This window comes from Camellia sinensis, chromosome 8 (assembly GCF_055761805.1).
Source record: "Camellia sinensis isolate YWXY chromosome 8, ASM5576180v1, whole genome shotgun sequence".
NCBI classification, from domain to species: domain Eukaryota; kingdom Viridiplantae; phylum Streptophyta; class Magnoliopsida; order Ericales; family Theaceae; genus Camellia; species Camellia sinensis.
In genome coordinates this window covers 165,352,265-165,378,601 of record NC_138968.1, presented here as the reverse complement: position 1 = coordinate 165,378,601, position 26,337 = coordinate 165,352,265, and the positions used below count along the sequence as shown (strand labels likewise).

The 26,337-nt window shown below is 35.7% G+C and overlaps 1 long non-coding RNA gene across 1 annotated transcript; it reads left to right on the top strand.

Moving 5' to 3' along the window:
• The first annotated feature begins 24,815 nt into the window (after positions 1-24,815).
• LOC145796739 (uncharacterized) lies at positions 24,816-26,029 on the top strand. Its single transcript, XR_014337246.1, has 2 exons — positions 24,816-25,592; positions 25,727-26,029. It is a non-coding gene; the product is annotated as an uncharacterized LOC145796739 (long non-coding RNA).
• The last annotated feature ends 308 nt before the right edge of the window (positions 26,030-26,337 follow it).

Here is a 26,337-nt window from a genome sequence, read left to right as displayed (position 1 = left end):
AGAAGGAGAGGAAGCTGAAGACGAAGAAGCCGAGGTGGTTGGTGCTGAAGATCCTGCTGGGGTTAAGTCCCCAACTCTGAATGAGCAAGTCCTAGACTTAACTCAGGATGAGGAGGACGAGGTCTCAAAAGGTGATTCCCCCCAGAAGACAACATCTGAGGTGCCAATCGTCGAGAAGAGCATCAATCAGACTCTACAAGAGATCGACGCCGAGCTCGAGGCTGAGAAGGCTGCCGAGAAGATTCTCCAGTTGTCTTCTGGGGCTGAGACAAAGCTTGCCACTGACGCCGAGTAGTCTTGCTATAATCTTTTTCTTTGTACTTAGTACTTTCCTGAACAATGTTTTTTAGTTTTCATATTTGGCTGACGTGCCACTTTTGTAATCTGAACAAGTAATCCCTTTGTAGGCCGAAGTGCCCTTTTTCTTCCTTGAATGCAAGTACAACTTCTTCTTTCCAGTGTTTTGTATGCTTGTAAGCTCTACTGCTTCCATACTTAAAATATTTTGCATGTCTTCAGTTTATTATGCCTTTAGTTGTGCAGTCTCCTCGGATTAACATACCTTGGACATAACTTCCAATCTTGTTCATCTCGGCCTTGGCTTAACACTCGAAAATATTGTAAAAAAATATTTTCACAAGTGTTATTTAAAACTTGTCACTTTACTTCTACTTATCAAGACTTCTGTCTTTCATTATCTTCCAAGTCTTGGCAACCTGGTAACCTCGGCAAGTACGTAGATACTTCTTTCAACATAACCTTGGCTTAACTTCAACTTGTAAATGTTCCTTAAAACATTTCAACAAGTGTTAACATAACCTCATCTTAACTTCAACTTGTAAATTCTTCTTAAATTTTCAACAAATGTTAAACTAACTTTAGCTTGTAAATTCCAACTCCCAAGTATTATTCTTCAGCTCTCTGCCCCCTAATGTGAACTTAAGTTCCACTTGGGTTCTCATTAAGCATGTGGATATGACCTTGTCGTCGAAGTTTTGTTCAAACAGAGACTGGCCGAGGTTCTCAACCGTGGTTCCTCTATTAATCTAACTTAGTTCAACTCCATTATATGCAAGTGTAATTCAACTCTGCCATATATAATAAGTCTAAGTTATTCGTCATGTTTCAATCAGAAACATCGCCAACTTAGTTCAACTCTATTATATACAAGTGTAATTCAACTCTACCATATAATAAGTCTAAGTAATTTGTCATGTTTCAATTAGAATCATCGCCAACTTAGTTCAACTCTATTATATGCAAGTGTAATTCAACTCTGCCATATAATAAGTCTAAGTTATTCGTCGTGTTTCAATCAGAAACATCGCCTACTTAGCTCAACTCTATTATATGCAAGTATAATTCAACTCTTCCATATAATAAGTCTAAGTTATTCGTCATGTTTCAATTAGAAACATCGCCAAGGGTCTGGTCAATCGTTTTTCACAAGTTTGAAAAAATCGAGCTAAAATTTTATTATTTACTTCGACTAATAACAAAAAACTTTAATAAACAAAAAGAAATCTAATGACAGAAAAACTTTAGGTTACAAGTATTCGAGGGTCTTGGCAACTCTTTGCCTTTACTGTCTTCAAGCCAATATGCCCCATTGCCCAAGACCGAGATAATTCTATAAGGTCCCTCCCAATTTGGGCCAAGCTTGACCTCTCTGGGATCCTTCTTGTTGCTGATGACCTTTCTCAGGACGAGGTCACCAACTTGAAACTCTCTTGAGTTGACCTTTTTATTGTAAGCCCTGGCAAGCTGCTGCTGGTATGCCTCCAGCTGAATTGCTGCTTTCTCCCTTCTTTCTTCTAATAGATCTAGATCTCGGGCCAAGAGTGCCTCATTGGTCCCATTTTCTACTCCCTGGGTTCTGATCCCTAGGATGCCAACCTCCAGTGAAATAACTGCTTCTGTGCCATAAGCCATGGCGAATGGGGACTTCCCAGTTGATCTTCTCGGCGTAGTCTAATATGCCCAAAGTACACTGGGCAACTCATCCACCCATTTTCCCTTTGTTGCTTCCAGCCTCTTCTTAATTCCATCCAAGATAGTTTTGTTGGATGCTTCTACTTGTCCATTGCTTTGGGGGAAGCTTGGAGTGGAATAGTAGTTCTTGATTTTGTACTTTGCACAGAAGCTCTTGATTAGTTTACTGTCAAACTGTATACCATTGTCTGCTATTATCGCCCTCGGGATCACAAACCTGGTGATTATGTTCTTCCATATGAAGTTCTTTACATCGATGTCCCGAATCTTTGCAAAGGGTTCAGCTTCTATCCACTTGGTGAAGTAATCTATTGCCACTAGCAGGAACTTCCTTTGTCCAGTTGCTTGAGGCAGTTGTCCAACAAGGTCCATGCCCCATTGGGCAAATGGCCAAGAGCTAGACACTGGGTTCAAATCCGCTGCTGGTTGGTGTATCAAAGGTGCAAACCTTTGACACTTCTCACACTTTCTGACAAAAGTTTCAGCATCTTTCTGCATATAAGGCCACCAATACCCCTGAGTAATGGCCCTATGAGCAAGTGACCTACCCCCAGTGTGGCTTCCGCATACTCCATCATGTATCTTATACAGGAAGTCTTCAACTTGTGAAGGATGCACACACCTCAAAAGGGGACTGTAAATGATCTTCTGTAGAGATGCCCTTCTGCTGTCAGACTGAATCTTGCCAACTTCAGTCTGATCTTGTGTGCTTCTTTATGATCATCTGGCAGTTTTCCATCTCTAAGGTACACTATTATCACATCCATCCATCTTGGTCCCATCTCCACACACATTGCATCATGCTCTGTGTTCAATGGTTCTACACTTGAACCTGACAAGTAGTCAACCATAATTGTACTTCCCTCTCGTGGTTTCATTGCACTAGCCAGGTTGGCCAAGGCATCAGCATGGTTGGTGTCATCTCGGCTAACTTGCTGTAGTCGGAAAGTTTGGAATAATGTTATCAGTCTTCCCACCTCCTATACATAGGCCATCATCCTTTCATCTCGGGCTACATATTCGCTTGTTGCCTGGTTGACGATAAGCTGGGAGTCACAGAAGACCATAACCTTGTCGGCTTCCATTGCTGCTGCCAACTTTAATCTTGCGATCAGTGCTTCATACTTTGCTTTGTTGTTTGAGGCCTTAAACCCCAAATGAATGGATTGTTCCAGTATCTGTCCATCCGGCGATACTAGCACTACTCCTACCCTCGCTCCTTGTCTGTTTGAACTTCCATCAACAAACAGGTGGAAGGAGTCATCGACGTAAATACTACGGGGCCTGAGTTTCTCTTATTTCCTCTGTTCGGTTATCCCCAGTTGGGTTTCTCCTTGTTCACCTGGACATCGTGTACCTCGGCTCAACAGAGCCCTGTATGATGGCACCTGGTGTGAACTCTGCCACGAAGTTAGCTAAAACTTGGCCTTTGATTACTGTTCTAGGTCTGAATTCCAGGTCATATTGGCCCAACACCACTACCCATCTGGCTATCCTACCTATCAGATCTCCTTGCTGTAATAGGAATTTCAAAGGATGCTCAGTTAACACCACAATCTTGTGGGCTTGAAAGTAATGATTCAGCTTCTTGGAGGCCATTACTAAAGCCAGTGTTAGCTTCTCCAAGGGTAGGTATCTGGTCTCTGTATCTGCTAGGGTTTTACTCACGTAGTAAATTGCCCTCTGTTCTCCCTTTTCTTCTCTGATTACCACTGCATTCACTGCATGTTCTGAAACTGCCAAGTATAGGAATAGCTCCTCTCCAGGCACTGGATTTGAGAGAATTGGAGCTGTGGTCAAGTATTTCTTCAAGTCGGCCAAGGCGGCTTCGCATTCTTCTGTCCGTAAGAAGTCTGTGGCTTTCTTCACTAAACTAAAGAAAGGTTTGCATTTGCGAGAACTTCTGCTTATGAATCTATTTAGGGCTGCAGCCCCTTCAGTAAACATCTGCACTTGTTTTGCCGATGTTCGGCTCTTTAACTCCAAGATGGCCTTGATGTGATCTGGGCTTGCTTCAATGCCCTTTCTGGTGACCAAGTATCCCAGGAACTTTCCTTACCCAACTCCAAATGCGCACTTCGATGCATTGAGTCAGAGCCAAAATGTCCTTAGGATATCAAAGACTATCTTTAGGTCGACCAGATGATCTTCAGGTTCCTTGGTCTTCACGACCATGTCATCAATGTATTCCTCCACTGTTTTGCCTATTAGATGTCTGAACATCTTTGTCACCAATCTCTGGTAGGTTGCTCCTGCATTCTTTAACCCAAAAGGCATTAATCTATAGCAATACAGCCCTTTTGAGGTGATAAATGCAGTCTTCTCCTCATCGAGGGGTACATGGCTATCTAATGGTACCCCGTGTAAGCATCCGAGAAGCTCATTCTTCCATACCCTGAAATGGCATCCACCAATTGGTCAATATTGGAGAGTGGGAAACTGTCTTTGAGACAAGCCTTGTTCAGGCTGGTGAAGTCTACACAGACCCTCTACTTCCCATTCTTTTTCTTCACAACAACCATGTTTGATAGCCATGTTGGGTAGTTTACCTCTCGAATGGCTTTGGCCTCCAGAAGTTTATCCACTTCCTCTTTTACTACCTTAACATGTATCAATGTAGGCCTCCTTACTCACTGGATGACAAGTTTGGCCGACCTGTCCACATTCAGTCTATGGCAGGTGACCTCGGGGTCAATGCCAGGCATCTCGTATGGTGTCCAGGCAAACACCTCAATGTTTGCTCTCAAGAATGCCTCTAATTCCTTTTCCTCATCCTCGGCCAAGCCTAAGCAGAGAAGGAAGAAGCGCTCTTCATCCCCTTACGGGACTAAGATCTTCTTCAGGGCTTCCTCAGTTTTCTCGGCTGGCTCTTTGCCGACGTCCTCAAGGACCTCCATGTCCTCATTTTCAACCTCTGGTGTTTCTGCTTTTCGTATGTTACAGGTGGATTTCATTACTGCTATGGAGCAATTCTTTGCCTGCACCTGATCTCCTCTGACCTCCTCAATTCCATGTTCTGTTGGGAACTGCAATAACTGGTGCAATGTTGAGGGAACAGCCCGTATTGCATGCAGTCATGCCTTCCCAGGATAGCATTGTAAGGGAAGGGGTGTCAATTATTGTGAACTCCGTTCTTACCTTCTTGGTACCAGCCTGCACCTCAAAACTTACTACTCCCAGGGGCCACGTCGGCATTCCATTGAACCCAATCATTGGACCATTGGATTGTTCTAGATCATCTTGGTAAAGGCCAAACTCCTTGTAACACCTGACATATATGATGTCACAAGAGCTGCCCTGGTCGATTAGGATTCACTTTACCTGGCACTCTCTAATCTGGAGGGATACTACTAGGGCATCGTTGTGTGCATGCTGCACCATCTCTAGGTCGTCATCAGTAAAGAACACCATTGGTCCCTGGCACTCGTCTGCCCTAGGTCTCTTATGTCAGACCTGATACACATGTTGCAAGTGTTTTACCTTATGAGTCTCCCCTCGTATCTCATTCTCATTGACCTTCGAGTGAATCACATTGATCACTCGAGGTCCACTTGCTTGCGGTTGAGGTGCTGGAGGAGGTGGTGTTGTCGGTGCTCGAGGCAGTCTCGCTTGTTCCTCCCTTGTCCTGGCCTCATCTATCAGGTCCCTTAGGTGACCCTGTCTTACCAGATCTTCCAAATATGCTTTTATGGCTCTACACCCTTGAGTTAGATGTCCATCTTCATTGTGGTAGGCACAATGCTTTCCCAGACTTCTTCCCATAAATTCATCAGAAACCTACTCTGGTGCTCTATAATAGGGCTGATTCCGGATTCTTTCGAGCACTTTGTAAACCAAAATTCGAAATACGGTAGTGACTGCTTGTGCAGCCCTCAGTCCTATCTCTTGCTTACTATATCCAGTGTTACCTCGACCTCGCTTCGGCGAGCCATTCCTCTTCTCTTGTTTTGACGCCTTTGTCCCCAGCGTGTCTTCCTCAGCTCCCACATACTTTTCTATCCTGGCCATAGGCCCCTCCATACTTTTTGGCAATGTTTTCGCCAATGATTTTCGAAGCAGACAATCACTGTTCAGCCCATTCTTGAAAGACACGGCTGCTATCTCTTGGTTGTACCCTAGTATTCGGTTGAATATCTCATAATACCTCTTGGCATTGGCCCTAAGGCTCTCATCCTCGCCGATTCTCAGAGCCATCAGGGAGTCCACCCTCAATGGCTGCAGTTTGTTTGTCACAAACCTGGCCATGAACATCTTGGCCAGGCTTTCCCAGCTTTTCACAGTTCATTTCGGCAACTTATGAAACCAGTCTAATGCGATTTCCCCAAAAGATGAAGGGAACACCTTGCAGAGCAACGGCTCGTTCCCGGTGTATAATGCCATTGAGTTCAGGTACAAGCCGACGTGAAAGTTTGGGTCAGACTTACTGTCGTATATCTGGAATTGCGGCATGTGGAACCTTTTCGGGGCCTCAAATTTGTCTAGTTCTACCGAAAATGGTGTTCTCAGCTTAACTGGAGAGGTTACCTTGGGTCTTGTCTCTTCCTCTGGAAGTAATCCCTTAGATCCTCCTTGGTCCATCCAGGAGCTCGGCTATCAACAGATTTTAGCCTCTTTGGTGCGCTACTCCCGGTGTCGTTATGAGTCCTCTTGGACTTCTCTCCATGAGTTGTGTCGAAACAGAGTTCCTACCCTTTAACATGCAGATGCTCTTTGGGGTTAGCTTCTTTGGTACGATGTGTCCTCCGAGAATCTCCCTTCACTGGCTCTCCTCTCCCGACCTCCCTTGAAGGCCGGTGAGAGTGTTCCTTGGTCCTGGTGTGCTGGGGGACTGCAAGGACTGTTTTCTGCCCTACTTTCTGGGCATCGTTCTTGGCCGCTAGAATCGACGTGCATTGTAACAGAAACGGTGGCTACATGATGGTGTTCTACATCATGAAATTGACGACCGATTACAGGTCCACCAATTTATTCGCCATTCCCTTCATCTCTTCGTCCCTCCGCAGGCATCCATCTTTCCACACCTGGAGGTCGTCCTCGTTATAATACCCGCCTCGGTCTGACTTCTTTGGTATGTCGCCCTCCTGCCCAATGTCTTTCTCTCCGGGATTCTGATCCTGAATTTTTTCGTTGCAGTTATCCTCGTCTGTGCTAGGGTCAATATGTTTACCACTTCTAGTAGGGATGTCGTCCCCAACCTTGTCTTTCTGTCCGTCACTGGCCATCTATTCTCCTTTCGTTCCAACAGATGGCGCCAAATTATGTGTGTTGTTTTCTAACCACACTGCCAAACAGGTACTCAGCTGGAGAACACTTGCAGAATAGATTGCGCCCGAACTACCTGTCACAGAAAGATGAGACTCCGGCGATGGTTCTTCCACCCGGGGGCACTCCGACGATCAAGTTAATACTCAATTATCTCTCAAAGATAGCAAATAGTGCTTATACTCACTAGCCAAAATACAAAAAACATACCTTAGACCCACGAGGGTGCCTTACTTTTATAATCAGCACTAACCTAATCGCTGTAGAAGTCTAGCTTCTTTTGGACTCTGTCCCAATGCTCATCCTGGACTCTCTAGTAGATAAAGATAAACTCCATAAAAGCTTTATCCTTATCCTGGCTGAGGTCCTCCCTCATTCTAGGACTCTTATCCCTTATTCGTTCATCTCAGATTCCGGTATCTTCGCAGGTAACCTCGGCCTAGCCAAGATCACCTCGGCGCTAAGACCAGGACACGTAGCACCTTGGCTGGCACTTCGGTGCCACCTGGGCCACGTGTTGTCATTCAAAAAATATGCCCCACGATTATCATAGACATGATCGATCTGGACATAACAATCATGCAAACATAGATCATGAACCCATACCCATTAATCACAAGCCCTTCTTCACCTGCTGTTCTTGCACCACCACCCACAACATCAAAGTACCTTGCCATCTCTCTCTGTCTCGATCAAGTTCAGAAGATTGAATATGTTTTTATAACTATATATATAGAACTTGCTATGGCATATTTAAGCAGATATTTCACCTTATCGTCAACATTCTCATGCCCAGCGTGCTTGCATTGACCACAAACATTTGAATTTTAGACCCTTTCTCCAATTTGAAAATTCTTTAGACATAGTTCCACCGTATTTGTCGCTTTCATATGAAGCTTATACTTTTGTCGACTTTTATTTAAGATTAATTATACTTTGCATCCTTACATCTTTATTGTAATTTTATTTTGATTTCTACATTTCTAATTATGACAATCAATCGTTTTTGTTTTAAGTCAAATTATAATGTTACATTTGTATTCATCTTTCGTTAATAAAACTAACAAAAACTTGTCATATAAACATAAACTAAACACTTTTTTTTAACAAATTCCATTTTGGATTAATTAATGGGCAAAAGTGAGATTAGGGATCCTAGCGTGTTGTGGTGCCTTCGTGAGAGTTTTTCTTCAATCTTTTTTTGTTAATTTAGATTGTTTATATTATAAAATTCGTCGAGTATATTATCCATTCAAAAAATAAAATTAATTCGAAAATCTGCAACCCCATGATCTGGTTCTAGTTGTTATAGAAGAAAAAAACAAGTAGGCCCCTCTAAATCCTTCAATATGTAGGGCTCATCAATTATTTCTTCCTTGTAAAAAATCACGTTAATCGAATATCGATATTCACTTGATCGAATCACATTTGCGTTAACGATAAATATAATTTTTAAAATTAATTGTTGACTATACAATCAAGTGTTTATCGATATTCAATCAACATGATTTTTTTGCAGGAATAAAGTACTCGATGAGCCCCACATAGTGTGTTGGAACAATCTTCTGTGTAATAAAATAACTTGAAATAAATTCAAACAGAATAAATAAATAACATACCGGATTTATTTATCGAACTGAATTAAAATTAAGACCAAGTCGAGTGTGTGACACTCTGTCCTTAAGACAGATTCGCCCCGCTACGGTGCTTATGGTTGAGTGGCGTCTATCTCCCAAGATACAATGATCTTCACAAACTTGTAGTAGCACTCCACACAAATTTGTACGGCGAACTAGAACCTTGTTTTCTTATACTCTCTTAATTTTAATTCTAAAACTAGAATGTAGAGAAATGCAAACAAAAATAGTTTAGACAGCAAATAGGAAGTTGGAGACTAAATTTTTCCGGATCTTAGGACTGCTGGAAAAGGATCAATATATATAGGCAACTTCATGCCTGTTAGGACAGCTCGAACAGGTATAAACAGTGGTCAACAAGTGCCACCTGATTTGAATTCAACATATTCGAATTTATTTAAACAATTCAAAAAAGAATCCGTTGGAGACAAAGTCAAAGCAACTGTTAAACTATTTGAATAGTTTAAACACTTTCTTTTTCAAATTGATTACCGTTGGTGGACCAAGTCAAACCTGTTGGAGCATTATATATTTAAACTATCTCAAATATATATATATATTAAACTATTGAAATAGTTAAATAAATAAATAAAGAGGTACAAACTTTAAGAAACTTCTTAGAAACCTAAAATTTCAATTTAGAATTAAATTAAATTCCCACAATTACAAATTTTAGGAAACTGCTTAGGAACCCAAAATTTGAATTTAGAATTAAATTAAATTCCCACAATAATTTTTATTAAAAAATTCAAATGAATTTTATCTAAAAAATTAATGTTAAACCCGAAAACGACGTCAACTTCCCATTCACTCATAAATGGTTTTGACGTTCCGTCTTCACCGTGTGACTTGCCACGCAGCAAGGAACACGTCACCTCTTCGGATCCACCCCAAAAGACGTTTGGGGCCCACTCAACTTAGGCTAAAAAATATGCCTATATTAAACCATTTTTTTCCAACAATCCCCCACATGAATAGAATTTGACGGAGAGAAAACGCAACAACATGATCTAATTACAGAGAGTACAGAAATTGGAAATATTCTGCAAAGGATATGTAGCTTTTGGCTTTGAACCTTCCCTTGTGAGACACTATCGGATTTACTAGCTAACAAGTGAATATGATGTCATGAACTGTTCAGCCGTTTGTGTAAACCAAGACAATAGAACTCACATAGTTCATTCCCAGACACAGTTTAGTTCTCACTATTGTGTTCATTTTGGCCCTGAACAACCTGGTCTTTCATGAGTGTTCTAAAGACTTGTAGCCCTTCCCAAATCTTATAGAACCGGCCCAGTTCACACTCACATAGATGATTCTTATGAAGAGTATCCTACCATACTCCACTAGGTATACCTAGATATAAGAATCATTAAAAGTATTACTTAACCTAAAACGCTGCAGACATCACTATTTCATCATAGAAATGGGTAGGAGTTAGACTCCCCAGTGATCCTTCTGAGTCATTCACAACTCGGTTGTCTCTTTGAATCTAGATCTTGGGATCTCCAGTCAACTAGGTTGGGTTGCCGTTGTGGGAACTCTTATTTAATAGGCTTAAGTCCTATTCCCCCCGATGAATTCTCCACTAGCTCTCTTGCCAACCCTTTGGTTAGTGGATCCGCTATGTTGTCTTTAAACTTCACATATTCAATGGAAATAATTCCATTAGAGAGTAGTTGTCTCACGGTGTTATGTTGACGACGAATGTGTCGTGACTTACTGTTATACATATGACTCTGTGCTCTACCAATTGCTGATTGACTATCATAATGTATGCATATAGAAGGCACTGGTTTTGGCCATATTGGGATATCTTCAAGGAAGTGGCGAAACCATTCTGCCTCTTCCCCTACTTTGTCTAAAGCTATGAATTTAGATTCCATAGTAGACCTAGCAATACAAGTCTGTTTGGAAGATTTCCAAGATACAGTCGCCCCACCAAGAGTAAAGACATACCCACTGGTGGACTTCAAGTCTCTAGTATCCGATATCCAATTTGCATCACAGTATCCTTCAAGTACTGTTGGATATTTAGTATAATTAAGCCCAATGTTACAAGTAAATCGGAGATATCTAAAAACCCTTATAATTGCTTTCCAGTGTTCTACTTCCCGATTACTCGTATATCTACTTAATTTACTTACTGCATAAGCTATATCTGGGCGAGTGCAATTCATCAAGTACATTAAGCTTCCAATAATTTGGGCATACTCTAATTGAGAAATACTTTCCTGTACATTCTTAGAAAGATACAAATTAACATCTACAGGAGTTCTAGCAAGATGATCATCATCTTTGCTGAATTTGTCAAGTATTTTCTCAATGTAATGAGATTGTGACAAATCATATCCTTCTGATGTTTTGGTAATTTTCATACCAAGTATTACATCAGCAATGCCCATGTCCTTCATGTCAAAATGTTTATTAAACATTTTCTTGGTAGTTTTAATCATGTCATTATCACTACCAATGATGAGCATATCATCTACATAAAGACATACAATGACATAACCTTTATCTGTGTTTTTAAAATAAACACATTTGTCACACTCACTAATTTTAAATCCATTTGACATCATTGCCTTGTCAAATTTCTCATGCCATTGCTTTGGCGCTTGTTTTAAACCATATAATGATTTAACCAATTTACACACTTTCGTTTCTTTTCCTGGAACAGAAAAACCTTCTGGTTGTTCCATGTAAATTTCTTCATTTAGCTCGCCATTTAAGAAAGCGATTTTAACATCCATTTGATGAATTTCTAGATTGTATAGAGATGTAATGGCAATTAGCATTCTAATGGATGTTATTCTAATAACCGGTGAGTATGTGTCAAAGTAATCTAGACCTTCTTTTTGTCTAAAACCTTTGACTACAAGTTTTGCCTTGTATTTGTCTATTGATTCATCCGCTTTCAATTTTCTTTTGAAAATCCACTTGTACCCAAGAGGTTTACAACCTGGTGGCAAATCCACCAATTCCCAAGAGTGATTTTGCAAGATGGATTCAACTTCACTGTTGACAGCTTCTTTCCATAAAGGAGCTTCAGGACTGGACATAGCCTCTTTAAAAGTTAAAGGCTCATTTTCTAACAAAAATGTTAGAAAATCTGGACCAAAAGATTTTGAGGTTCTAGCACGTTTACTACGCCTAGGTTCTTCCTCCTCATTTTGGTCTAACTCTTGTTCTTGATCCTGACTAGTAATGGCATCATGAGATCTTTTATTGTTACTAGTCTCTTGTCTAGTCTTCTTTGGAAATACATGTTCAAAAAATGATGCATTCCGAGACTCAATAATAGTATTTACATGCATTTCGGTATGTTCTGATTTATGAATCAAAAATCGATATGCACTACTATTCTTAGCATAACCAATGAAAATGCAATCAATGGTCTTAGGACCTATCTTAGTCTTTTTAGGACTAGGAATAGCCACTTTAGCCAAACACCCCCACACTTTTAAGTATTTGTAGGATGGTACTCTTCCATGCCACAATTCATAAGGTGTTTGATTTATTTTCTTTCGGGGTACTTTATTTAAAATATAATTAGTAGAAAGTATTGCTTCCCCCAACAAGTTCTGAGGTAACCCAGAACTAATTAACATGGCATTCATCATTTCTTTTAAAATCCTATTTTTCCTTTCAGCAATTCCATTTTGCTGAGGTGAGTAAGGAGCGGTGGTTTGATGAATTATTCCATGTTCTTTACAAAATTCACCAAAAGGTGATTCATTTTCACTACCTCTATCACTTCTAAGTTTCTTAATTTTCTTACCAAACTGATTTTCAACTTCATTCTTATATTGAATGAAAGTTTCTAAAGCTTCATCTTTGGTTCGAATTAAATAAACATAACTATATCTAGTATAGTCATCTATAAAAGTGATAAAATACTTTTTCCCACCTCTGGTTTGAATTGATTTAAAATCACATATGTCACTATGAATTAATTCAAGTGGTTCCGTACTTCTTTCAATTGAATGAAAATGAGTTTTAGATAATTTTGCCTCAGCGCAAATTTCACATTTATGATTTGAATCAATGTTAAATTTAGGTAAACATTCCATACTAATTAATCTACGGAAAGATCCATAATTAACATGTCCTAGTCTACCATGCCATAAATTTGAAGACTCAAGCAAGTAAGAAGAAGATGTAGTATTATTAATAACTGAGGGTATAACGGTCATTACATTTAACTTGAAAAGGCCATCAGACATGTAACATTTTCCTACATACATCCCATTCTTAGTAAGTACAAATTTATCACTCTCAAATACTAGCCTAAACCCATTTTTACTCAACAAAGATCCGGAAACAAGATTCTTGCGAATGTCCGGTACATGCAGCACATTGTTGAGAGTGAGTTCCTTTCCAGATGTCATCTTGAGTACAATCTTTCCTTGTCCTTCAACTTTGAAAGTTGAGGAGTTGCCCATAAAGAGTTGTTCACCATTGTCCACTATAGAATAAGATGTGAACATTTTTTTGTTAGCACAAATATGGCGAGTAGCACCAGTGTCCACCCACCATTCTTTAGGATTTCTAACAAGATTTGCCTCGGAAACAACTGCAGAAAGATTGATATCATCTATACCATTGGAAATATTGTCCACTTCTGTCATGTGGGCTTGAGCAGGCTTCTTTCTTGTTCTTCTTTTGCTTTTGCCTTTGCTACGGCAATCTTTGGCCCGATGTCCCTCTTTGTCATAGATGTAACATTTTCCATTAAACTTGTACTTTTTATTTTTTCCCCCCTTTAGAGCCTTGTGATGAACTTTCTCCAGAAGAGTTTCGTTTCTTGGTTTTTTAAGCATGTTCTACCACATTTGCCTTAGACTCCATAGGATGCTTACCAGCCCGCTTTTCATAATTGCAGTTGCCCTTCTCAATTCTCAAACGCACAATTAATTCGTCCATAGAAATTTCTTTGCGCTTGTGTTTGAGGTAGTTCTTGAATTCCTTCCAGCCTTTTGGTAATTTTTCAATTAAGGCTGCAACTTGGAAGGATTCACTGAGAGACATACCTTCTGCGTGAATGTCATGCAGAATGAGTTGGAAATCTTGAGCTTGGCTGATCACAATTTTTGAATCAACCATTACAAAATCCAAGAATCTGCTAACCACAAATTTCTTTGAGCCAGCATCTTCCGTTTTGTACTTTTTCTCCAACGATTCCCAAAGTTCCTTTGCTGTCTTGATTGGACTATAGACGTTGTATAATGTGTTGTCAAGTCCGTTCAAGATGTAGTTCTGGCAAAGGAAATCGGCATACTTCCAAGCATCAAACGCAGCAACCACTTGTCTGTCGGTTTCATCCTCTTTCAGGATAGGAGCATCTTCACGGAGAAAACGAGCCAGGTTCAGAGTTGTATGATAGAACAACATTTTCTGTTGCCATCTTTTAAAGTCAGTTCCTAAGAACGTCTCTGGCTTCTCTCCATGATTTATTGGTACTGTCATCACAGGAGAGGGGGTTGGTGCAATCGCAGCCACCACAGTAATACTTGTTTGGGCATTAGTTTCAGTATCCATCAATTCTAATATATAAAACAAAATTATAATTAGAATTTACACTACACAGAAAATTAAACCAAATTCACAGAATTAAATTCTGTAAAAATAAAAGAAACAAGAATGTAACTTTTATTTTTCAATTAATTTGAAAATAAAATAAAATTTTATTCAATCAAATTAATTCCACACAGGAAATTAAATTCTGTAAAATAAAAGAAATAAGAATATAACTTTTATTTTTTTTCAATTAATTTGGAAATAAAATAAAATTTTATTCAACCAAATTAATTCCACACAGAAAATTAATTTCTGTAGCACTTCAATAATTAAAATACAAAAACAGAATTTTAAGTAATGAAAGCTCATAAAATAATTTCTAAAACCCAAAATTAATTTCTGAAAAAATTTCACAAAAATATATTCTAAATTGTTAATGACACCAGTATCGTACTACTGCTTGTTGTCAAAGAAAAGAGACAGTATATTACTACTATCTGTCAAATAGCATATAATTACTATTTGTTTTTCCAACCAGAATATTATTTTGTAAATCTACAGAAAATAATTTTCTTCCGAAATTATTTACGAAGAATGAAAAAGGGAAACAAACGAAAAATTCTGTAAATAGAATAATTCGAGTTTGTCTTAAGATTGTTGAAACAATCTTCTGTGTAATAAAATAACTTGAAATAAATTCAAACAGAATAAATAAATAACATACCGGATTTATTTATCAAACTGAATTAAAATTAAGACCAAGTCGAGTGTGTGACACTCTGTCCTTAAGGTAGATTTGCCCCGCTACGGTGCTTACGGTTGAGTGGCGTCTATCTCCCAAAATACAATAATCTTCACAAACTTGTAATTGCACTCCACACAAATTTATACGGCGAACTAGAACCTTGTGTTCTTATACTCTCTTAATTTTAATTCTAAAACTAGAATGTAGAGAAATGTAAACAAAAATAGTTTGGACAGCAAATAGAAAGTTGGAGACTGAATTTTTTCGGATCTTAGGACTGCTGGAAAAGGATCAATATATATAGGCAACTTCATGCCTGTTAGGACAACCCGAACAGGTATAAACAGTGGTCAACAGGTGCCACCTGATTTGAATTCAACAGATTCGAATTTATTTAAACAATTCAAAAGAGAATCCGTTTGAGACAAAGTCAAAGCAACTGTTAAACTATTTGAATAGTTTAAACACTTTCTTTTTCAAATTGATTACCGTTGGTGGACCAAGTCAAACCTGTTGGAGCATTATATATTTAAACTATCTCAAATATATATATATATATATATATATTAAACTATTGAAATAGTTAAATAAATAAATAAAGAGGTACAAACTTTTGGAAACTTCTTAGAAACCTAAAATTTGAATTTAGAATTAAATTAAATTTCCACAATTACAAATTTTAGGAAACTGCTTAGGAACCCAAAATTTGAATTTAGAATTAAATTAAATTCCCACAATAATTTTTATTTAAAAATTCAAATGAATTTTATCTAAAAAATTAATGTTAGACCCGAAAACGACGTCAACTTCCCATTCACTCATAAATGGTTTTGACGTTCCGTCTTCACCGTGTGACTTGCCACGCGGCAAGGAACACGTCACCTCTTCGGATCCATCCCAAAAGACGTTTGGAGCCCCCTCAACTTGGGCTAAAAAATATGCCTATATTAAACCATTTTTTTCCAACATAGTGAACGGTTCAGATTATTGATACGGGCTCCGCGATGGGCCCACAGAGACCCAACAACACCCTCTAATTAGAAAACCCAACTGGAAAGGAGTCTGCTCTTAAAAAAATATATATGAAGAAGATGCTAACTATTTATTTTTTTATTAAGTTATAAATGTCCAATAAATTTAATTTTTTACATAAATAATTTACTCAATAAATTTTACAATATAAACTATTTGAATAATTAAAATTAAAAAAAAAAGGAATTACACTAACAATCCCTATATTTTGGGACTCACGTCATTTTGGTCCCTGACTTTTCAATTGTGACACATTTGATCTTGAATTTTAAATTTTGCTCCAAATAAGGACAATTGAAGATACCATTGCTCAATTTCAAGGGTAAAATCGTCAATTTGATAAAATATAAATTAATTTGACCAAAATAAATGTCAAAAAAATATTTTTGAATTTAAAAAAAATTATTTCTACCCACCGAAGATAAAATTATGTAAAATTAATAAATTTTTTACGCATTTATTTATTTATTTATTTTACTACATTAATTTTTATTATGTGTTTGAATGATGATCATGTAATGTGTGGTTGTTAGACTTTAATGTGTAATCAATATATTTCATATATGAAATGTTTTTAGTTTTGAATTTTTTAATTTAATGGATTGGTTTTATAATGATATCAAAGTTGTCACTATATTTGAGTTTTGAAAAAATAGAAACTAATTTAATGAAAATAAAAATAACTATCTATTACAAGATCATCATCCAAATATACAATAATAATTAATTTAAACCAACTAGGCTAGGCCTAGTTGGCTGCCATGCTTTCCTTAAGGCTTGGTCCTAAAGAGGTCATGAGTTCAATTTCCCTTATGCAAATTGAATTAAAGGAGTGCAAGTACTTAGGTGCTTTGTCAAGGGTGAGGAGATTTTCTCTCATAGGTGTTAATCTAACAACTAACAACTAACAGTTGCCGAAAAAATATAATAATAATAATAATAATAATTAATTTAGTAATAAATAAATATTTGAAATATTTATCAATTTTACATAATTTTATCTTTAGTAAGTAGAAATAATTTTCAAAAATTTAAAAATATTTTTTGACATTATTTTTTTCAAATTAATTTATGTTTTTTCAAATTAACGATTTTGTCCTTGAAATTGTGTAATGATATCTTTAATTGTCCTCATTTGAAATAAGATTTAAAATTTAAGACTAAATCTATCATAATTAAAAAATTAAAAATCAAAATAATACAAAACCTAAATTATAAAAATCATTAATATAATTGAACCTAAAAAAATAAAAAAAAATAAAAAAAACATCGTGCTATAACTTAATCAGAGCATGATCCCTTGGTCCATTATAGAGAGAGGGTACATTTCGGTTAAATGGTTGGCGCACAACCCGTCCACTAGAAAAGGGTTAGTTAACGGAGTGGATTCATACTTGATGAACCTGAGTTTTTTTTTTTTTTTCAATATTCTAAAAAAAAAAATTAGAAAATTGACTCATTTTTCAAACGATTTAAGAAATTAACCTATTTTTTTAAATCGCATTTTGAAAATGTAATTTTGAATTTGAAAATTCATTTTTAACATGCAATTTCATCTTGAAATTACATGTTGAAAATATAATTTCAAAAAGTGAAATCCATGTTATCAGAAATTACATTTTCAACATGCAAGATGAAATTGCATGTTAAATGTAAGATAAATTGATAGAGAGAGAGAGAGCAAGTGAATAAATGAGATGTATTATGATTGATGTTCTGAATGTGTATTACAAAGGTTCAATTGAGCTCGTTTATATAGGAGAGGAGCCAAAAGTGGGAGCCTAAAGTGGCCGAAAGTGGCACTAATAAAGTAAAGTAAAAGTAAATGAAATATACACTCCTAATAGCTATACACTACTAACATCATTACAAGCACTAATATAATATACTAACAGCCCCCCTCAAACTCAAGGAGGATAGGTACTAGCTAACTTGAGTTTGGAGAGAGTAACAAAACAGGAAAATATGATAGAAGACACTGTATGGTCGTGTCGAACCGTTGGTGAAGACACTGTATGGTTGTGTCAGACCGGTGTAGCAGATAATGTCTGGAGGTTGAAACAAAGGGATTGATAAAGTGGAGCAAATAGATGTTTTGTTTTTTTTTTTTTTTTTTGTGAAATAAGAATAATAATAATATATAATAATAATTAATGAGGGGAGAGACACACGTTGGACACACACACAGAGAATACACAGGACACAAAAAAAAAAAATAAGAGAAAAGAAAGAAAGGTATTCTATTTTCTGCAAGTGAAAAACACGAGGGTAGTGATTATTTGAGATAATAATAATAATAAGAAGAAGAAAAAGTGAGACCACGTGGGTGGGGTGCGCGTTGTTTGTTTTTTTTTTTTTTTTTTTTTTGTTGTTGGGCAAAGAATAATAAGAATAATAAAAATAATAATAATAAAAAAATGTATTAATGGGGAAAGCATGTGCGCTGATGGATGGAATAAATTAAGGCAAATGAGGGATATGATTAAAAGGGTCTGGTGGAGAGAAAAAGGCAGAGAGAGGGAGAGTGGGTTGATTAAAAAAAATATATTTTCATCACAAAGTGCATGTGTGTCCGTCAATCCCGTGGGTGTGTGTGTGAGTGTGTGTTGTGTTGGGTGTGTGGAGTGTGTGTATGGTGCTGGGTGTGCCGTGTGCGTGGGTGGCTGAGTGAGTATTGTGTGCTGTGTGTGTCTATAGAGAGAGAGACCCAGCTAGAGAGAGATGAGAGTGAGCCGTGTCTGTATGTGCTGGGTATGGTGTGTTAATGGCTTCTCTTCTCAAAATCCAACCCGAGAGGGAGAGAGATATCGCTAGCGAGAGAGAGCTGAGGCCGTGTGTCATTTCCGAGACAGAGAACTTGGTGTCGAGAAGCTTGAGAATGTCGTCGCAGATTATGAGGAACATGGCCCACAAATAGACATACATGAGAAAAGTGTTGCGATAGCAGGCTCCGGCGAAGCCCGCTAGAGAGATGACCATGATGGCCACGCCAATGATGATGATCGGCCACTGGAGGAACCGGAGGCAGTCGGTCGTGTTGGCTCGGGTGCTCAGCCATATGCCGCCGCCCAGGATGGGGATTGAGAGGAGGAAAGTCAGGAAGTTCAGTAGCCCGATCATGTGGTTACTATTCCTCATCTGAGAACTCTTTTTTTTTTTTTTTTTTTTTGAAATAAGGATTGAATGCTTTGATAGGTATGTGTAGAGGTCCGGCGGGCGGCCAAGGCGAGACTGCCGCCCGCCGGTGAAGCAGAATGACTAGGTTGTTAACCTAGCTCTGATACCATGTAAGATAAATTGATAGAGAGAGAGAGAGCAAGTGAATAAATGAGATGTATTATGATTGATGTTCTGAATGTGTATTACAAAGGTTCAATTGAGCTCGTTTATATAGGGGAGGAGCCAAAAGTGGGAGCCTAAAGTGGCCGAAAGTGGCACTAATAAAGTAAAGTAAAAGTAAATGAAATATACACTCCTAACAGCTATACACTACTAACATCATTACAAGCACTAATATAATATACTAACATTAAAAATGTAATTTCAATTTAAAATTACATTTTCAAAATGCGATTTCAAAAACTAAGTTAGTTTCCTAAATAATTTAAAAAATGGGTCAATTCTCTAAATTTTTTTTAAAGAATATTTTTAAAAAAAAACTCTGATTAACCTTGTGCGCATGATTTTTATTTTTTGGGGACTTTATATAATAGTGTAATATAAATACTTATTATATTTTCTATTTTATTATATAAAAGGTGGAGCTGAATTGATATCAACTGTCAAATTTTTTATTTTTTTAAAATCCCAAATTATCTCGACACAACTAACTCTACGTAGCTGTTTTAGATTTTGATTTTGATTGAGTTTTAAACTATAAAAAAAAAAAAAACAAATAGATCATTTTTCTCTCCTGGATTCAAATAATTGATTTTTGTAATACACTTATGAGTGTACACGTTTTTTAATATATATATATATATATATGTGTGTGTGTCGTTTACAAAGCTAAAGAATTTAATTGGAACAAACAATATTAAAGTACCTTGCCATCTCTCTCTCGTTCAGAAGATTGTAATGCTTATAATCATATAGAACCACATATTTCTCTTGCATTCAGCGTAGCTAGATTTGAATTTTATACTGTTTGAGGGGTTGACATTTTTTTTTTAAATATTTATAATATATTAGTATAAAATCAAGTAAATTTGATTTGCTCTCATAATCTAAATAATTTTATTTTATTCCTTGAAATCTCTTTAATTTCTTAGTTATTCTAATAATCTTTGAGTTCGGTTTCTTTGCCGTGGTTTTCGTATAATGATTTTATTGTATTTTTTAATACAACAAGATGGTATTAAAATTGAAATAAAATGGTATTAAAACTCACACTCTAAAAAGACGTTACAAAAGTTTATAGTTTATATTTTCCAGCTAGTCTCTAATGGGTGCAATTATTCTTGACCTTCAAAAAAATTTATTTTTACATATATTTGATTTTGAAAATGTTTTCAATGTTTTGTAATGGATTGTTTGTTATTTTGTAATGCTTTGTTTGTTATTTTGTTAAGTATCCACTTTTTTTTATTGGTCCTGATATATTTGTGACCCTCTCTTTTGCTTTTGTCTTCTTTTTTATTGATATAATTTCATATGTAGGCGCTATTTGTTTAGACGTAAATTTTTTTTTTTTTTCTATTTAGTTGAACAAAAGCAAGTAAAATATTTTTTTTAAAAAATAATTTTGTATCATTTTTCCAAAAATGACTTTTACATTAAAACAAACGGAGCCGTAATGTGTGTTGATTTCATCAATAAAGTCTGTTTTTTTGTTGATCATTTTTTTTTTTTTTTTTTTTTGGGTGATACTTTCTATTGCACATTTGTAAGAGAAAGACTCCATTATCCAATAGTATTCACCAAAAAAAAAAAAAATCCAATGAGGAGTATAATGATCTTTTTTTAATTGAAAGTAATTATAAATTTGCATTCTATTTCATAGTTATTAGATATCTAATAGAAATCTTCCATTATATATATGAAATGGAGGGGAACAAAATCCTTTTTCAAGTATCTCACACTTTTGTTTTCTTTTGTTTTGTTTTTCAAATTTCTTTTAGCATGTGATGAAACTGGAGAGGTCGAGTCTGGCCCATTGTGAGCTCATATTGGTTCTGCCTCAACGATTCAAATTATTCATTTTTTACAGTTTATCAATTATATAATTGCTATCAAAAATTAAGTTGATCGGATATTGGTAACCACTTGATCAAAACACATTTGTTTGAAAAGAATAAATGGAATATCTTCAAAATCATGCAATATATATATATATATATATATTTAAACAAATATAATTCGATCAAGCGGTTGCCATTGTTTGATCAATTTGATTTTGGTATAAATAATATACTTAACAAGTCTCATAAAATAAATTATTTAAATCGTTTAAATTGGCCCAATATAGACACATACACTACAAGAAAATACATTTTTCGCAACCATTTTTGGCTACCAAAAACAATTTAGTCGCCAAAAGTTACGGAATTGGCTACCAAAAATAATATTAGTTGGCAAAAGTCAAGTTTTTAGCTACTAAATTTTTTTAGTAGGGGAATGTTGATTATTGGCGACTAAAAAAAATTTAGTAGCTAAAAATATTATAATTGGCGACTAAAAGAAATTTTAGTAACCGTAGAGCTACTTTTGGCTACTAAATTGTTTAGTAGCCGAAAGAAAATAAAAAATTTATTTTTTATCTTTGGCGACCAAAATTTTGGTCGCCAAAAATATATTTTCAGCGACAAAATTCCTTTTTAGTCGCTGTAGAGTTACTTTTGGCTACTAAATTGTTTAGTAGCCGAATGAAAATAAAAAATTATTTTTTTATCTTTGGCGACCAAAATTTTGGTCGCCAAACATATATTTTCAGTGACAAAATTCCTTTTTCGTCGCTGTAGAGTTACTTTTGGCTACTAAATTGTTTAGTAACCGAATGAAAACAAATGATTACTTTTATCTTTGCCGACCAAATCATATTTTAGTCGCCAAAGATGATTAAACAAAATAGTTACTTTTATTTTATTTTATTTTTATTTTTATGAAGAGGTTGTCAAATTTTGAATTTTTCGTATAGAGATTGTCAAATCTTAAATTTGTTTTTGTTTTTGTTTTTGCAGTATGAATAGATTAACAACAATGACATTTTATGTCTCCACTTGAAATTTGACTTTCTTGTTTTTTAATGAGAAAAATAAAATTGAAAGAAGCTTCTTTTTTAAAAATAAAAATAAAAATAAAAATGAAACATGCTTATTAATTAAATAAAAATGAATTCCCATTAGTAGTAGGTATATGAATAAAACATTGGTTTGATCTCTACAGAAACTTTGTAACATTTACTTCTCTTTTCTTTTAAGATAATAAATTAATATTTTAAATTTTATTTTTGTATCACTTGAACCATTGGGCAACATCTAAAAAAATCACTTATTTTTTCAAAAAAATTTGTCCTTTAGTAATTTTATTTTAATTTTTTTATTTTTTCAATTCATTTTATCGAGCCAAATCTAAGAAATATATATGTTTTAAAATTTTTAAAAAATTCAAAATTCAAAATAAGCAACAAATATTTACTACTTTTTTGTTAATTTTTATCTTTATTGAATTTTTTAAAAAAAATTTTAGAAAAAAAATTATAATTTTTCGATTTGTTTTGTCGAATGAAAACGAAAAATAAAAAAAATATATGTTTTTTACCTTTGGCGACCAAAATTTTGGTAGCCAAAAGCTTGTTTTCAGTGACAAAATTGAATTTTAGTCGCCAAAGAAGTAAAATGTTTTGGAGGGAGACATTTCAAATATTTAGAGGGATTTATAAAATACCTTTAGCGACAAAAAGTTTAGTCACCAATAACCATTTCTATAAATTATCTCACGCTCTCACCAAACCAAACCCAACCCTGAACCATTAATAGCGCCTCTCTCTCTCTCTCTCTCTCTCTCTCTCTTCAGCGTCCTTCTCTCTCTCCGTCTCTCTCTCCCTCACCGCCGCTCCTCTCCCCTCCACTCTCACCGCTGGTCCTCCTCTCGTTGGCCGGCAAACGGAGCACCGATTCACCTCCTTGTTGGTCACCGTCGCCTGAGATCCTCTCTTTCCCTCTCGGCCCTGTTTTTCTGTCTCTCTTTCTTTCACCATTCACTCACAAAAATCCATACAGCTTCACATACACGCACACACGTGGGTTCTTCAAATAGTCAGAAGGTATGCTTTCTAATCCATTAATTTCTTCTCAGGTTTGTGTTTTTCTTCTGCTTCGCATCTCTTCAGTTCTTTCTCTGATCATCTATGTGTATGCGTTTGAGTATGGCTATTTGATTGTTAATTGCTGAAAGCAACTTGCCCTAATTGCTCATTTTTGTACAAATTTGCAATGGAAAAAGAAGTGAAATAGAGAAATGAAGTTTTGGGATTGGTACCTGAAGATATCAGTCGTGTCGGCGATGATTGGAGGTTCAATGGAGTTTTTCATGGTCAAAACCGGTTTTTGTGTGAGAACACTCCTTTAGCTCTCACTCTTTTCCATTTTGCTTCATTTTTATCTGTTTGTGTTTTCTATTAATGCTCTGATTTATGAAATTTTGATTTTTTGGATTCAATGCACTCATTCATTATGAATTTGCCCAGCTAAATGAATGGCTAACTGTGGGTTATGGATTGAATTTATCAAATTTATTCAATGTGTTGACGAGGAGATTGGGTTGTAAACAAATTGCAAAACAATGGATTATGTGAATTTAATTCATAATTTGCAGATAATCTATTAGAGACTTAGATAGTGTTTGGTTCATTGGAATGAAATGATTATTCCATCAAAATATTCTTTCTTGTGTTTGGTTAGACTTAAAAAAATAATGACAAATATTCTTTCTTATGTTTGGTCATTCTATCGGAAAGCCTATGGAATCACCATTCTATTCCCTCTGTAGTTAATTCTAAAATAGGTTTTCGGTTGGTACTGCTGCTTTTAGCCTTTATCTGAGTGGTTGGAACTTGGAAGTGTTAAATTTAGAACTATTAATTGCAAGAGTTGAACTATCTCAATGGTTTAAAAAAGAAATGGCTTATTTAATTCTTGCCTTTAGTCAATGCTATTTGAAAATGCAATTGATTTATAATTATGTACTCTGAATTTTGGTTTGCCCAATGATGAGAACCTTGATCTAACATGAGTTACTTTTAAAAAAGTTTAAATGTTTTAAAAACATTAGTTTCGTGTAGTTCAACTCTAGCGTTTAGACAAAGTTTTATTGGGAATTCTATTGGTTGGGGAAGTGTATGTATTCATCATGAAAATTTCAAATTCTATTATATACAAACAATTTAATGATTTATTGGTTGGGCAAGTTTTGTAGACATGCATAGGAGTGACAAACAATTTATTTGTTTTGGATTTTGGATTAGGACTGATTTCATTATGATTCACGACATTAATATATGCATTGAGGTGAAATTAAAACAAAGTCTTACGAGCTTGTAATATGCTAGTCTTGGCAACACATGATAAAGCTGAACCTGTTAAATGCGTACTCAACTCATTAAGGCTTTTTATTAAATTTACTTCTTGTTGGCTTCATGTACTGTTTTTCGCAATTCAGCTGTCTATGCCATCATCTTCGGCCATCACGACCGAGATTAGGTCTAGTCACATTAACAAGCGTACCCTATTAGAATTCATTCAATTTATTCAATGTGTGAATGAGTTTGCCTTTCAATTTAAGTTTTAGTACAACTTACATTTGGCATGTTGGTAGATGATAAAGTAACTGTTTTGGAGTCAGAAAAGAGAGCTTGGGAAAGTTCCTCAAATTATGAACATATAGGGGCTTCTTGCATTTTTTTTACACATATTGTCCCCAACCTTTTGATCCTTCAGTAAATAATTGGGATGTGAAGTATTTTTGATGTATCATGAACTACTTATTTTATTGTTTCCATAAATAACTTTCCTCAATAATTTGTTTGATACCAGTGCAAACCACATTATCTAAGCAACCTTCCCTCCTTTGCAACATTATCTAAGTATTGTTGATGTATTGAAAGCAAAAGAGAAGAAATGAATAGCAATGACTTTTCTCAGAAGTTTCTATTTACATCAGCACTTTCTCATCATTGATACTTCACAACACTTCTTTCATAACAACATATATGCATGTTCTATATTGGAATAAATGAATAGTAATGACTTTCATTATTTAATATTGATGAGTTTTCTTTTTTATTTACTACATCTGTTTCCTAACTCAATTGCTGAAGGTCTCTTCAGGCTCTGGAGATGCAAGAATCTGAACACAAGTCCAATTGCCTGGTTGGGATGATGGGTTCAACTTCCATGGTACTGCAGGTAAGCACGTCTTTTATTTTTTTCCTATGCAGTAATTTTACATTGTGTAATTGGATCGAGGACACTATGAATATGTCTTTCTATATTTTTATTAGACATGCACTTGATTTCACATTCATGCAATGGTTCTGCAGGTGCCAGCAGCAGTGGACGAAGGGGATGGGCGAGTGGGAGTAGTTGGCGCCTTCCAATCGAAGGGTTTTATGGAAGGACTCGAACAATGGGAGCTTATAGTGATGCCAGGATGACATCTTGTAATTATTAGTACTTATTTTTGGATGGTTGGAACTAAAATGTGTAATGGGAGTATTTGGTTTTTCCCGTATTATGTATGAAATTAAATTATTGACGTTGGATTAGACTTGGTTCTTATGGAATTTGTAATATATATATAATTGGACGTTCAATATTAATTTTTTGGATGGTTGGAACTAAAATGTGTGCACGTTGTTGAATGCTTGATAACATATTTAGCGTTGATGGATTATATTGTTTATACAGGCTACAGGTTGTATTAATAATGGATATAGGTTGTGTTGGAAAAAATGATTTTTCAGGACTTTAATTTAATATTAAAGTGTGGTGACTTTAATTAAATATTAAAGTGGATCCTAACCATTTTTTGTGTTGGGTCCAAGTGAGCCAAAAACCATTGGGTTTTGAATAAGAAATTGCCAAGAAATTGCTTCATGATGTTAGATTCATGAATAGGATTTTAAAGAGTATTTAAATCTTTTTTCTTGGC